This window comes from Canis lupus, chromosome 3 (genome assembly GCF_003254725.2).
Source record: "Canis lupus dingo isolate Sandy chromosome 3, ASM325472v2, whole genome shotgun sequence".
NCBI lineage: Eukaryota > Metazoa > Chordata > Mammalia > Carnivora > Canidae > Canis > Canis lupus.
This window is the reverse complement of record NC_064245.1, coordinates 86,416,693-86,432,632: the sequence shown is the minus strand read 5'-3', so window position 1 is coordinate 86,432,632 and position 15,940 is coordinate 86,416,693. Positions and strand designations below refer to the sequence as shown.

Genomic DNA, 15,940 nt, shown 5'->3' with positions numbered 1-15,940 from the left:
CATTCACACACCTCACTGGTCCCTCTCAGTGCCAACCTCAGATGTGGAGCTGTCCAAGTTAGCCCTATGACGTTGGGGTGGATCGCGGCTGATTTTGACTGTTGTTCCCAATCAAAGGCCCCATGCCTAGGTCTTGTCTCTCTAACTAAGGGAGAAGGTCTAGAGAATCTCAGAACTTGAGAGAATTTTAACCATCGTCTATTTCATCTTCAGATATAGTGTTTCAATCTCCTGTGCAGCCGAAATGTTTAGATAACCCACTGTTTGAACAGCACCAGAAACTGAAACTACAGCGAGAGGAACTATACACTTTCATGGTTTCAATTATAATCTCATCACTGAACACTCCACAGCCATTTATTTCCCTCCCTGACATCTCTCCCAACTTTAGTCATAAATCTAGAACTGCCCACTGGATATTTCTACCTGATAATAGCTCCTTCTTGCTCCGAAACCCAACCATAGGACCTTTTGCAACAAAACTGCTGTTTCCCTTGACCTCCTGACTTTGGGTAACAGTTCTTCGCACCCAACCTATACAACTACCTTGAGTCTTCTTTATGTGGTCAGTCATTAATTAGAGTCTTACTCTGCAATGTCACTTAAATGCATTCATTTCTTGTGGCCAGGGTACCATTCACATGCGACATTACTTTGAACGGGGGGCTCCTGCGAATATATTCTCACTTGTTTCCTTCCCCAACTCCCACAGTCACTCCCATCCACACACCCTTGGAAAGTTAATCCTCAGGTATTCATTCCATAAACACATCTGCCTACCTACTACACCAGGGCCATTGCTTGGTGTCAGAGATGGAAAGAGGAAGACAAACCTCTGCCCTCCAAAAACCCTTCCAGTGGAAGGGAAGACCCTGTGAATCATTTATTTTAAAAACATCTATTTCAGGACTCTGCATATCTTTCAAGATCTCCCAAATTGGAGCTTATACACCATTGTTTATAGGGAAATGGGTTAGAGTCCATGTACCTGGGCAGCCAGTGCCAATGCTAGGCACACAGTATGCTCATTGATGACTTGCTGAATAATTCATCGATCTGCATTTACTGCCTAGAATATACATTGTGTAGATCACTTTCTCTTCCTTCTGTTAGCACTTCACATTGTTTGTCCAATTTGACCTGCTTCATAAATCTTTTTTTTAAAGTTCCGCATGCTATGACATTAACAATATCGGCTAAATTATCCCACACAGATTCTATTACAAAATGCACCTAAGCTGCTGACATCTAATGAAGCCAGCAGTGCCCACACGTCCTTTCTCTCTAGCACTGAACTCCAGTTAATTGACCTGACAAAATTACAAGAATCACAGAATAAGACAGCTAATCAGAAAATCAAATTGTATTACTAGAGAAATTAGGCAGGCCTTTATCACGTATACATTCTATTTTCACATAAAAATTGTTTTCTCTCATTACTGATGAGTCCCCATCCAGGAGTAAAACTACAGACTTCTTTCTCTTCTGAATTCGAGAGGCCAAAAAGAGCCATTTGTACTCATGGTCGACTTTACTAGCATTTCTTAACGTTTCCATAATGTGTCTCCCTAATGCCCCTGGACTTTGCATTGGGAGTCAAGTGGTTTTGGGCACACAGGATGGAATGACAACTGTCTGAGTTTTAAGACTCCACTGTAGGAGGTAAATCCCAATCAAAGGGGTGAAATATTAACTTCAAAATCGCACCGCTTCTTCCATAAATTGATCAATTCTTTAAAAATCAAATTACTTGATTTAATAATAACAAAACATTATTGATCATAGTACCCAGCTTCAATTCTTCTGGATCTGTCCAGGTCATCTGAATAATAAAGATACTGAAATGTTTTCACTTATTTTCTGCCCAGGATCATAATATAGTGTCCAAAGATTCTAATCTTTCCCCTTTTTATTTGGATTCCACCCACATATGAAAAACCAAATTCAGGTTATTAATCCATCCTAAATAGAAATCATATTTAAATTAAATGCATAGTATTTTAAATAATCTAAAATCATGAGATTTACATTAATATAAATATATCCATATTATCTAATAAAAATCTTTGAAGATCTCTCAGGTACACATGCAGGCACACACTCATGCACAGTTTCAGTAAATTGGACTTTTTTTTCCAGGTATCCCAATTTTCTTCTTTCACTGAAGTTCAAAAATAGCTCAAGAAAAACAGTTAAGAATGTTTACCAATAAATGAGTAATTTTGTTTACCCCGATTTAAATTTTGTATTTGGCTTTCCAGCAACACTACAAGCCTCTATTTGCTTTCAATCACATAATACAATAGCGCCTTAGTTCTATCCCTAGTGTAAACAAACTACAATAATTCCAATCAAGTCAGAATGACAAAGAACACTTAAATTAACTAGTTTTCTCCAATTTCTTTAATAAGCCCGGGTGAATGTACATCAAAAACAATGGCAGAAATATTGGAGCCTGATAATGTCATAATTAATTTACAAGATCTGATTAAGCCACAGCTATTTAAATTCTCTCTACTGGAACCACAATGGGAGGGAGGGTTGTGTGAGGGAAGACTGGCAGTATGTGTATGTGGGTGTGGGTGGGTGTGTGGTCATGTGCGGGGGAGGTGGGGAGGTGTGGGGGGTTGGAGGGCTGTGGAGGTGTGTGTGGGTGTTTCAGTGGGGGGGAAATGGGGGGCTGTGGAGGTGTATGTGGGTGTTTCAGTGTGTGTCAGGGGAGGGCAGCCTGGTATTCAACCAGAAGAGCCCAGTAGGGCTGTAATCCTTACTTAGAGCCCATGTTCATCACAAACATGGGTAACTCAGAGAGGTGCTCGGAAATCATTTTATTTTAGTAAAAGTTGTTCTTGAATGTTGGAAGGAAAGAACGCTATTATTTCAAATTCTCTGTGTTTTGTCTAACTGTAGAAGACTGGGGAAAAAGTTAAGATATTTCCTTATGACATTGTTGGTCTGAAGCTCAATAGATATTCCTGTATGTAAAGTTGAGTGGACACTGTTCCTCACTATGGCAATTTCAATTAGTCTAGCATGAATTTCAACAATCAGACACTCCAGAGAAGGCAATGGATGTGACAAAAAGGACTCTGGTAAACAATTAATGTCACTTCCCATTATTGCTTCGGTCCCAATTTACAGAGCAAATAAATCAAAGTCACTGCAGATGAAGCACTATGGCCTACGAACACATGTCTGTTCACAGGTGACGGGGCATTGAAATACATCAGCCAGTAAAACGACTTTGCAAAATAACCTTTCAAAGACTCTGCTCTGATACTGCCTTTTAATTGTTTGAAATTACTGTTTTTACAAAAATATACTTATTACCTCTCTAATACATTAAGAAGAGAAAAGCAGAGAGGTGAAAGAGAGAGAGAGCAGGCCTCCAATTAGGTAGTGGTCTACAGTACACGGCTGAGCTCAGTGCTGTGGGCGGCAGCAGAGAGGTAAGGAAAGGTAGGGACAGGCCAATAGGCATTTCCACAGTCACGTTTCTGTGACTCTCAAGCAGCTTTTACCATGGTGGGTGTCAACCTTGGGCTCTCCTGACGCAATGCAAGTCTGCTGCTCTTCTTCCCCCGGAAATAAAGCTCTGGGTGACCTGTAACACTTGTTCTCTGAGGACGCTCCAGGAGTTAACAAGCCACATCAACAAATACTCAAGTTGTAAAGAGCTTCCACTAACAGACAATGCATGTATACTAACAACCCAAAATCCAGAAGCGCAATGATTCCAAGGCAGCACCGTGTCATTTACAAACGACAGTTCAGAACACTCGATAAAGCCAGAAGGTTCATTACTGCCCATTGGGACTGCTGGGTCCCTATCTGACCTGCAGGAAGTGTGATATGATCCTGCAGGTGCTCAGAGTCACCTCCAGATTGAAATGTGGGGTCCAGTATATGATATCTGGGCTTTCTTCCCTTGTGAGCACTTGGCAAAAGGATCTTCCAACTGATTATGCGTGATGGGGCAGACAGTGCATTCAGCTCACCCAAGTGCATAGAGAAAGAATAAATCTACTAAATTAAGGAGGAAATGAGGGACTCCGAGATGCTACCCAACACCTGAAGGGAGAACTGCAAAGCGAAACCTGCATGTGGTATCCCAAAGATTTTTAAATGCAGGCTATTATGGAAGGACCATGCCCTGCTTATGATAGTAATTTTTTCCACATCTTGTAGAATTGCAATTACACTCTGCGTCCCCAGATTCTCACACTCGCTTGATCTCTGTTTGATAAAAATAGTTTAATAGCCATTTAATCACAGCTTCATTATCTTAGCTCTCTTAATGCGAATTAGGCCAGGAGAATTCCTGCTTCCTCATTATTCAAATCATCAATAAGAAGGAAACAGTGGGGTCTTCTTATCATTCATTAATCAGTTTCAGTATCTTAGGTACTGTTTACTCAGAGATCAATCTATGTGAGAGGTCACTTAACCTCTCTGAGCCTCTATTTTTTTTTTTTTCTGTACAAAATTTCAGGTTATTATCTCCCTATTTCCTAGGACAGAATTTTTCTGCACTCATGGTTAATAGGGAGAAAAAAAAAAAAAAAAAGAATGGATGAAAGCCTGAGAATCCTTCAAGAAGGTGCTCAATAAACACTTCCAGGGTATATGCTCATCGTCTTGATTTCCCATAGTTGAATTTCCTTCTTTGAACACGATCTACCGCCGACTTTTAGCACTGGGCCAGCTTCCTCCCAAATACCCAGCATGCCTTGGGCTTCCTCCTTGCCCCATCCTGCTGATTTGGAAGCAGCTAATGAAGACAAAATTAACTCCTACTTTAAGTGAGGCCTAATTAGGAAGGGAAATCTGCTAGAGTAACATCTGGTAATGCATTCTGAAGCCAAATATAAATGACATTTTTGGATTATCCACTATTTTGGATTATTTCTCCCACTAGACCCCAACCAGGAGTTGAAATAAATAAATGAGAAAGTAACTTTTATGATAGATGCAGGGGTTCAAATAAGAAATACAATTGACTGAAGGAGTCCCTTTCCTGAACTTTTATACATAAAGTTCTGTATCTCTGTTTCACGCACAAAAAGGCAAAAAACTTTTACATGTACACATTTTGGCTCTAATGTATAAAGTCTGATCAAATTTGCAAGAAGCTGAACTAAAATTTTTAAAAAATAATTTATTTTCGAAATGAAAGAAAAATAACAATTCAGACTAGACTACTGAAATAGAGTTTGAGGTTTTTAGCTTTGTTCTTTAAAGCATTTTAATCAGGACAGGTACCACCTCACCAATTGTTTATTGTACATGTCTGCTCTGAAGGGTCTAAGCCTTAGCTGGAAAGGTTGATAGTTTGTATACTCATTCTCAGACAACTCTTTTTCTTTCTTTTTTTTTTCCCTCTCTTTTTCCCCTCTTTCCTCAAATGCTTTACAATCCAATGTGCTTTCTCCTGCTTCGCCTATACCCAGGTATGGACCAATAGCATGTCTGTGCACCCTCTCACAACCCAACAGAAAATGGGTGGAATCTCTGCATGGCGTTTCTGAAATTTATTAACTCCTCCTCCTATTCAATAGGAGAAGGCCCTAAAATAACCCACTAACTTTTGGTTTATGGGATGGCTCTGAAAAAGGGATGCACATTTGAAGACAGGAAAAAAAAAATGACCTAAGAAATTTCAAGTGTGTATGTGCAGCAGAAAAATAACCAAGACAATAAAGACTTTACATTATATCGCACATGTCTTGTGAAAAATACTTCTGTATCTATTCACTTCTTACAAATGCCCTGAGAATTAGCTTATTCCCCTATTTAATTCCCAGGAGAGAGAAGATAAGCACATTATGTGACCTTGGATTTGCTCTGTTGGATGCCAAAATTGCTGGAATTTAGGGTTGTACTGACAGAGAAGGTAGTAGAAAGAACACAAATTTTCATTTCACTGTTTGGGTGACTCTCCATGGACATAGAGGCTACTTAAAAATAACATGTACATAAGTGTGTCTATACATCCCACGCCCCCAACACACAAAAGTTTGCATCTTAAGTATACATATTTAAGACAGAATCTAGGGACCCCTGGGTGGCTCAGTGGGTTAGGCGTCTGCCTTTGGCTGGGGTTGTGATCTCGGGGTCCTGGGATGGAATCCCGCATCAGGTTCCTTGCTCAGTGGGGAGTCTATTTTTCCCTCTCCTTCTGCTGCTCTCTCTGCTCATTCTCTATCACTCTCTCTCTCTCTCTCAAATAAATAAGTAAATGAAATATTTTTAAAATAATAAAAAAATAAAATGGAATCTATGTATATGTGCATTTCAATCTCTTAGATATATTCTCATATATTCCACTGCGATTGACTATACATGTCTATAATCAGACATATATTCTTCCCCCCAGTTATCCACTACTAGCTGAGGAAAATAATGATCAAAATCTGAAGACAATTCCGAAAACAATAAAATAAAACAAGAACCAAGTGGAAATAAATACAAGCAAAACTGAAGAACTCCCTCCATAGATATATTTACACCTGTGAGAGTCCATTTAATCTATGTTAATATTTATGCTCCTACTTAAGCAGACATAAAATACGTGTTCATATCTATATTAAGCTCCATTCTAACTTGCTCACTTATATCATACATTCATGAGTTAATAAGCATGCACTGAACATGTGGAATTCATTATTCTGAAGAGGTTACATGAGCCAAAAGTGTAAATATAGACATTCAAGAGAAAGGCTTAAGAAAATCTTGGCTGATGCTTCAAAACGAGCTATTTTGGGGTGGGGGGTAGGCAGCAGGGAGATGTTTCATGTCTTCTCCTCACAACATGAAGAGGAAGCAACCAAGTTGTGCCACGGAACAGGAGGCATAATGGATCTGTAATGATCCAGCCTGGCACTCTGTTCTCAAGTTGGGACTAAGAGAGAAGCTGGATCTTGTGTAAATGACAACAGACTGAAAGTCAACAAAATTGACCTGAGTTCCATCTGCACCATGAGCTAGTTATGTAACCTCAAGTCAAATGACAACTCTGGCCGTAGCGCACGTGCCCCAATGACTATCTTCTAGGTACCTAACTGGCTCCCGGACTTTCACCCTTGCCACTCGCTCCCCATCCCAATCGTCTATTCTCAACACAGAAGACCAAGCAGTCCTGATAAAACCGAAGTCATACCTTGCCCCTCTTGTGACCAAGCCCTCCATGGCTTCTCATGCCCCTCAAAGTCAAAATCCTCAGAATGACCTATTAGCCTAGGATCACCACATAATTTATCATCTAAGCCAGAACACTTCTGAGAATGTAAATACTCAACCACGTGGGTGTTAATGCAGACTGTCATGGTCTGAGATGTATGGTTGGTTGCCCTATATCAGACCTATATCATCTGCCCCTGTCAGTGCCCCCATTTATCTGTCTGAATCCTCTCCAACCACTCTGACCTCATCACTACTCTACAAAAATGCCGAGCATTCTCTGCCCCAAGGCCTTTGCACCTGCTGTTTCCCCTTCCTAGAAGGCTCTTCTGCCACATGGCCACATGGCTTGCCCCTTCATCCCTTCATCTTCTCAGAAGTCACCTTCTCAGTGAGCTCTTCCCAACTCCTCCTAACATTCTATCTGTTATCCGATTTTATTTTTTCCTTTTGGCACTAATTTCTATAACTCAATATATATTTTACTGACTTATCTCATTCATGGTCTATCTAAAATAGAAGCACCGTGGGGCCTATCTGATCACTATTACGGCATCTGGCATAGAGTAGATGTTTATTAAAAATGAGTAAGAATAAGATCTGAAATGTTGAACCAAGCCTAAAAAATATAATGCGACTTTTCATTCTCCAGTTGTTATCTTTGTTGTTTGCTCTGCAAGTCCCACCTTTTCCCACCCCCATCCAATTAATAGTGTTTATCTTAGGCTATAATTTAAAATTATCTTGCATTCATTCTCATAGATCAGCTGATAGGCCAGGCAAACAGCCAATATATTCTTAGCGGGAGAGACAGCAATTTGAACAGAACTACAGAGGGGCTGAGTCTGAAATAAGCCCCCAAAGCGCTGATTCTGTATGAGTCAACATAACGTACATCTTTTGTAAAGGAAGAGGTTGGGATGCGTCCTATACATGCGGGGATTAATTCACCCCAACTCTGGTATTTGAGAGGATACTGCAATGAATCATCAAGCAATTAATTTGCAAAAATTTCCAAAGAGCCGAGATGATTTGTGAAGAGAAAATCACGCCAGATCAACTTACTATCTGTCCATGCAGAAGCATCAGGCTCGCTAATCAAGAGAAAACAATTGAAGTAATCTATCTGGACTAGAGTGAGCTTCTTTATTCCATACTGCATAGCACACTCATCTATAAACTGAGAGTATATAGTCTTAGCCAGAGGCCTTTTCACACCGCGTGCCATGGAACCATGGCCATCTTACGAGTGCTGTAAGGAAGGATGATAAACATTGTAGTATATGATATATTTTATACACATATAATTGAGCTCATGTGCCAACATAACTAATTTGTTTTTAGAAAGTAACATGCACACTCAAATGCGTTATTTCTCTCATCATAAATGCAGTGGAGACCAGCACTATGTTAACTCGCCACGTTGAATCATTTTATGTTGGTCTCAGGATTTTTTAAAAAAATATATCTTGAGAAGTGAGGGTGAGCAGCTTAAAACCTGGAGCCATTTACAAACACTCCTTTCTACGAAGCAGGATTTTTTTCAATCCTCTTAGATCAAAACAGACTACAAAATAATCAGTTGCGGAGATTGGTATAAGATACCAATCATCATCTTAAGTCTCAACTTCACTTTTTTTTCTGTTCATTTAAGTAGTTTCATAAATATTACAACAGATAAATATTATTTAAATAAAAAGTAATAGTAAGGAGCAGCTGACTTTTACTGAGTGCTTCCTATGTGGCTGGTATTATTTTCCCTACACATACTATTTCATTTAAACCACCCATTGATGGGGATCCCTGGGTGGCGCAGCAGTTTGGCACCTGCCTTTGGCCCAGGGCGCAATCCTGGAGACCCAGGATCGAATCCCACGTTGGGCTCCCGGTGCATGGAGCCTGCTTCTCCCTCTGCCTATGTCTCTGCCTCTTTCTCTCTCTCTCTCTCCCCGTGTGTGACTATCATAAATAAATAAAAATTTAAAAAATAAATAAATAAATAAATAAATAAATAAAATAAACCACCCATTGATCCTATGATTAGCCCAAAATTCATGTAGCTTATCAGAGGCAGAGTTGGATACCAAACCAGATATATCTGACAAAACCTAGTTCTCACTCCTTTCTCTATATGTTAGAATTTTATGGATGAATCAATGGAACAAAAATAAGAGTGGGCATATGCTAGCCAAATCTGTAATCATAGTAGAGGACACAAAATGAGTTAATTATCAACAGATAAGAACCAAGGTGGGGAACTGCAGTTATATCCCATGAAGCAGAACTGGCCTTCCGTGTGGAAAGAGGATAGTGCTTTGGCATTGCTTCTCAGTACGTGTTGGCAGCCCCGTGTCACCATGGAGCCTGTCTGTAGTCCTACTGGGTGTGATCTGCCCTTCTTTCCATTTCCCTTCACTTCTTTATATCCTTTCTCTACCTCAAAGCCTATCTTCAAGCTTTCAAACCTTTATAAGAACAACCTGGATCCCTGGATAGAAATAGAGATTTCTAGGTCTCATCGCAGACCACTAAGTCAAAATCTCTAGATCGGGGTTTCTCGATTTTGATACTCTTGGCATCTGGGGCCAGATGATTCTTTGTTGTTAGGGGCTGTTCTGTGCATTTCAGGATGTTTCCTAGCATCCCTGGCCTGTGCCTATTAGATGCCAGTAGCACCTCCCCAATTATCCCCTAAAAAAAAACATCTCCAGACATTGCCAAATATTTGCTGGGAGGCAAAATTGCCTCTAGTTGAGAGTGATTGTCCTGGAGGAACAGTCCACAATTCTGTAGTTTTGATAAGCACCCCAAGTGATTCTGAATCATGCAAGTTTGGGTAATTTTCTGTTTTGTGGCTGTTGAGTAATGTATAAATCAATTTATGATCGGAATTTATGATTCTGAGTATGTTAGATTTATCCCTTCTAACACATGCAGCTCTAGCAGTTCGTAATAGTTATTAATAACATATTTTTATTTATTCTATGTGAATGCTTATTTCCAATATCTTACATTATGTGCCTCGATGTTTTATCGTCTATACTTCCTTGTTGATTACAACTTACTGGTTATTTACTCCCTGAATTTCTTTTTGATTAGTCCGATGGCATTTCACTCTTTTTATTGCCAATCATTCTCCTCTTTCTTCAACATTTTCTCACCATCATCGTTATCATAAGTTCATTTTGGTTTTTTAGTCTATTTGATTACATGGACTAACATGCTAAATGATTCTTGAGGATTTTCGCCTATATACTTTCACAGAGTTCTTAAACATTTCTAGACGTCTTAAGAATTTGTTAAAGCTCAAGATATACATAAAAGCCTTACACAAGTTTGATGTTATTATGAAAGAGCCAGTGAAGCAAAATATAGACTCTGAAGTTAGATTGCTTACATTTGGGTGTTGAGTTCATCACCTACAAGGGGCATAGCCTTCAGCAAGTTACTTAACCTCTCTGTGTCTCAGATTTCACATCTGAGAAGGGCGTTATATTAATAAGATGTACCTGGAAGGGCTATTTTGAGCAAATCCATGTAAAATGGGGCCTATTATATAGTGAGGACTTATCCTTGCTACTATTAATACTATCATTATTATAGTCCTTATGCACTAGATTGAGTTCAAAATAAGTGAGACCAAAAAATGGATCTGTTGGGAAAATATTCTAGTGGCGGTGGGGGGACATTTAAAGCACACTTTGAGGTTGGCATAGGATACGAACAAATGAAGGGAAATGGGAAGACCATTTTATACTATTAACCCTACACAATATAGAGATTTTAAATGTGGCATCAAAATTACTAAGTATATGAAGGCTCAGAAATCCTTACAATCTGTATAAAGGTCACTGCCTACCTGCTACGTGTTAAGACTGTATGTTGGAATTAACAGGTGTGATGTGCAATAATCACTGGCTGCTTGCATGTTTGCTGTATGGGGTGATCACCTGAAATCCATACCAAGCCAAACAATGATATCTACATTTGACACTCCCTCCATTCACATACACACATGCAGGCCTATACCATATTTATATGCATATGTACAAATACATATACTTTTTAAAGATTTTATTTATTTATTCATGAGAGGCATAGAGAGAGATGCAGAGAGAGAAAGAGTGAGAGAGAGAGAGAGGCAGAGGGAGAAGCAAGCTCCATGCTCAGAGCCTGACATGGAATTCGATTCCAGGACTCCAGGATCACGCCCTGGGCCAAAGGCAGGTGCTAAACTGCTGAGCCACCCAGGAATCCCTCATATATTTTTATTATTTATGCATATTTATTGAGTACCTCCTATATGCTATAATCTATTTTCTACAAATTTACATTTTACTTTGGTAAAGAGAGGATGGCAGATAATAAACAAATGAGCCCCTTCTAAAAATAAATGGATAGGATATATATACACACACATATACACTACATATATATATATATATATATATATGTGCACACACACATTTATATACACACACATACATTACATAGAATGTATATATGTAGAGAGAGAATATAGTTTATATATAATTTTAATAATATAAGCTGTATATATTATATGCATAATTATATATTATTTAATATATAAAGAGAGAGAAAAAAGAGACAGAGGAATATATCTGGAGTGAGAAAAAGTCTCTATTCTAGAGAGGAAAAATAGAATATGTGTGTGTGTATGTATATGTACACATACTTGATAGTAAAATATATACATCCAATAATGTATATGTATGTGTTTACATATACAGAGAGACAGAGACAGACCAACACACGGCATTTGAAGTAGCAAGCCCTAACAGCTGAGAAAGAAATGCTCTAGGCAGAGAAAGGAATAGGTGCAAAGGTTCCGAGGTGAGAACCTGCAATGAGTAAGACATTAATATTTTTGAAGGTCACATATTGGTATAAGTGGGAGGGAGGTGATATTGACAATATTTAACAAACATTACACATGAGCACGGGATCGCTCAGAACAGCAACACCAGGATGTCAGAAAGAAGGCCTGTACTGCAAATGACACAAAGTTTTATTGTGGCAAATTAGCAGATTATATTAACCCTGGGTATAAGCATGTCTTTTAGGCTGACTCTGTTAAGACATTTTGTAATAATCTCTCCTTAGAACCAATAAATTCTCTATAAGATAGTATATTTTCTGCCCAAAAGAAGTGCTTAGAAGGCACTATTACACGGGCCAATGCTGTTTGTTCATAGACTTAGCACCACAAGATGTGTGCAGACCATGCAGCTGCAGATCCCTGGCACCTGGATGTACATGGTATATTAAGGTTGGGGACGCCAAGATTCAGGCGACATCAAATGATCTGATTACTGCAATATTCTGGCAATAGCATTAAAATGAGAGAAAATTGTCTCAAGGTGGTTAGAAGCTATTCGGAGGCAAGGCTGTCCTCTCTGTGGGAGCATCTAGGGTGAAGGAAATCAGTGTGCTTCCACGGTAATCCTTGGTGCTGTTCAGGGGCCCTTCCCCCAAGAAAACAAGAGCCATGTAGGGCCTGGGATTGGGGCTTAGACTCCTTGAGCAACTTTCATTTCCCACTAAAATGTTCTGAACAGAGTAGTGGGTGTCAGTAAATACTTATCAAATGAATACAATAGGAGCAGTCGCCACAACTTTGTGTCTAAGTATTCCACGTGGGTTTCAGCTTCCAAAGCATCTGAGTAAGGCTGCCATCTCCTAGGATTTAGAGTCTGAGCTTTTCTTAATGCCAGATGAGCGTACCCCTCGTGAGGAATCTTTAAATACTTTATACTGAATCAGTTCTAGCTGCAGAATCACTCATGATTATCAGTGATTTATATGCATATGTGGTGAGTACACACAGTAGGAGAGCATATGACACTCAGTTAGACAAAGTGGCTAATGACACCTGAGGGGACATTTTTTTTTTTTGAGGGGACATTTTTTAAAGCGACCTTGATAACTGGATTAAAGAAGCATCTATGCCTGTCACAACGTGGGAAATGACAAAAGAAGTACAAAACCAAACTGGATAAAAATTCAAGAGTTATAGGACAATAAAAGGAGAAAAAAGTCATTTAACAACAGGCTCACATAATGATAGGATGTAGTAACTGAAATACGGAAGAGTGAGAGCCGAAAAGAGTCAACTCATCCAACTGTATGATTTTGGAGATGAGAAGACAGATAAATAAAGTGTTAAACAGACTTCCTCAAGGTCAATTCATAACTGATCTAAATCTACATTTGTTTGGGGCCTCTGGGCTCCCTAGTCTTTCTGCAATGCCATGTTGCTTCCTCGGGAGAATAAAAGCAAATAAGAGCAAAGAATCTTTCTCATGCATTTGCCGTTTTTCTTCTTTGGGGCTCAATACTGTTTACAAATATTGCAGATGGGAAGTTCCCAGTTCAGATCTCTATAGAAATCCTGGGCTCCAACAAAATTCCATGTCTGTGCTTCTCAACGGATCATAAGCTCCTTGAAAATAGGAATCATGATTTGCATGTCAAACTGTTGTCAAAAAATATTAAATATTTGTTGAGTACCTACTGTGTCCCAGGCATTCTTGACACTGGGGATCTAGCAACGAACAAAATAATTTAAAATTGCTGCCCTCACAGAGCTTATTCTAGCAGGGAAGACAGATGATTGATGAAATAAATTACCATAAAGAAAATAAAACAACTAGGAGGAAGAAATGAGTGGGAAAAACAATAAGAAGTCCACTTTTATTTAAGGAAAGCCAAATATTCTTAAAAATCAGATTTATTCTTTTTAAAAAAGGTCAGATTTACTGAGGAAAGCAGAATGTAGGTTTTTTTTTTTTTCTTAGAAAAGAACTGGAATAACTTAGAAATGCTTAAATCTGTTGATACTATAGTTCTTAGTATGACAACTTGATGTTAAGAAAAGTTTCCTGTTGACCACCTTTTACACAAAGTGAAAAATGCCTATAACGTTGTAAGTCTCAGTTTGGGCTACATATTAACATCACATGTACATTAAAAATATATATATTCATGCTTGCCCTCCACTCCCACCCCCAGCCCAGAGCAATTAAATCAGTCTGTTTGGAGGATGAGATTAGTATTTTTAGAAGCTCCCCTGGTGGGACTTTAATGGGAACTAAGCCTGAGAATTACTCCTATAAAAGACCTGAGTGGTACAGCCTCTGAGGGAAGGTGGAACTATTTGCCATGATCTATCATATGGGCTGGAGCTGAGAAGATTCTCCCATCGGTGCAAAACAGCTGTCCCACACCGAGATGTCTGAAACCCTGAAACCTTTACGTCTTTAATAAAGTGGTAAAATGTGTATGCTCCATCTTCATCCAGCACATACCAAGTCTGTGCCCTTAATTATGCAGACTTTCCTTCCTGGGTCCCTGCCTCAATTGCTCACTTGGAGCTGGGAGCTTTGACCTTTGATTAGTGCCTGCCAATACTTTCCTCCAGTGCTTCTTCAGTACCCACAAGAGCAAATAGATCTCTTTGGCATATGTCAGGGACCCGTACCAACCAAGAGCCTCATTGTTATGACCATAGGCTGGCCAGGCTATGAAAGCTTGAGTTTAAAGCAGGAAGACATGCAGGAGACCCCACACCAAGAGAGTCTATATCCATGAAAATGATGACATGGACGTGTGTCATTAAAATCAAATATACCCATTAAGTAGTATTAAATCAATCAAGAAAGTTAGCAAGGAGCACTTGTTCAGCCCCTGACCTATGCGTGGATACTGGAAACATCTGGAAGAATGAACTCCAAAGTATTACAAGGATGGGAGACTTCAGATGACTTTGATTCTATTTCTTTCTAAGCTTTTTAAAAGGGAGCATTTTTGTAGTTACAAAAATACAAATATAAAAATATAAAACGTTTGTGGTGTGTGATAAAAGGGACCAGAGAAAAAGCTTGAGCGTGATGAGATAACGAATCAAGGTCAGTCCAGGTCCGCTCACCTTTGGGGCCTTGGCTTCTAACCAGCTTTTTGGGAGCCTTAATTTCCTCACCTGTAAATGGGCAGGAGTGAAATCTGCCAAGGCTATCTATGCCCTAAGGTAATTGGAAGTAAATGTAGCATAATACCTCTGTGCTTTGAGGAAGCATTATATAAAAATGTTATGTGAGAGATACAGGCATTTCAGATAAAGTCAATCAAACAACATTTACCGAGTTTGTCCTACACGTCTATCTTTGCATCCCTCACTTAAGTGTATTTCTCCCTCACAACACCCTACCATACCAAGCAGACCATAACGTCATGCATAAGAACAATGACCGTTTGCTGGAGACTCTGTAGCAAAGCCGTGGAAGGGAAGGAGGAACCGACTGCCATGGTGCTCTCTTCCAGAGTCCTCGTTGCCGTGGGTGACCTGCATGGTTGTCAACACACTTTCCAGGTCTGCTTGCCGGGATGAAGTCAGCCAGTGGCAATCTGTTCAAAGGTGAAAGATCTGATGCTATCAGCTAAGGGTGGCCCCTGAAGTAGATCCTTTCACCTCCAGGCATAAGATGAAATCATCAGGCTTCAGCAATTGACAGAGAAATAGTTCTGTGCCATACAGCACCAACAGCTACATATCTATCTGGCCCCGAGAGCATCCGGCAGCTCAATATTTCTGAAACGTGAATCCAAGGCCTCTCGTTTTGCTGCCATTCCTATTGATACCACGTCCACTTGCGAATATTTCCAAAGCAGAAACCAGAATCTCTCAGGCTTTGGCCTTTGAAGAATGAGGCTCATGTTCCAACTCTGACTCATGCAAGCCTAC

The 15,940-nt window shown here is 39.5% G+C and overlaps 1 protein-coding gene across 8 annotated transcripts in view; it reads right to left on the bottom strand.

The window, feature by feature from the left end:
- PPARGC1A (PPARG coactivator 1 alpha) overlaps positions 1-15,940 on the bottom strand; it is a 640,279-nt gene that overhangs the window by 44,179 nt on the left and 580,160 nt on the right. The window lies entirely within an intron of this gene.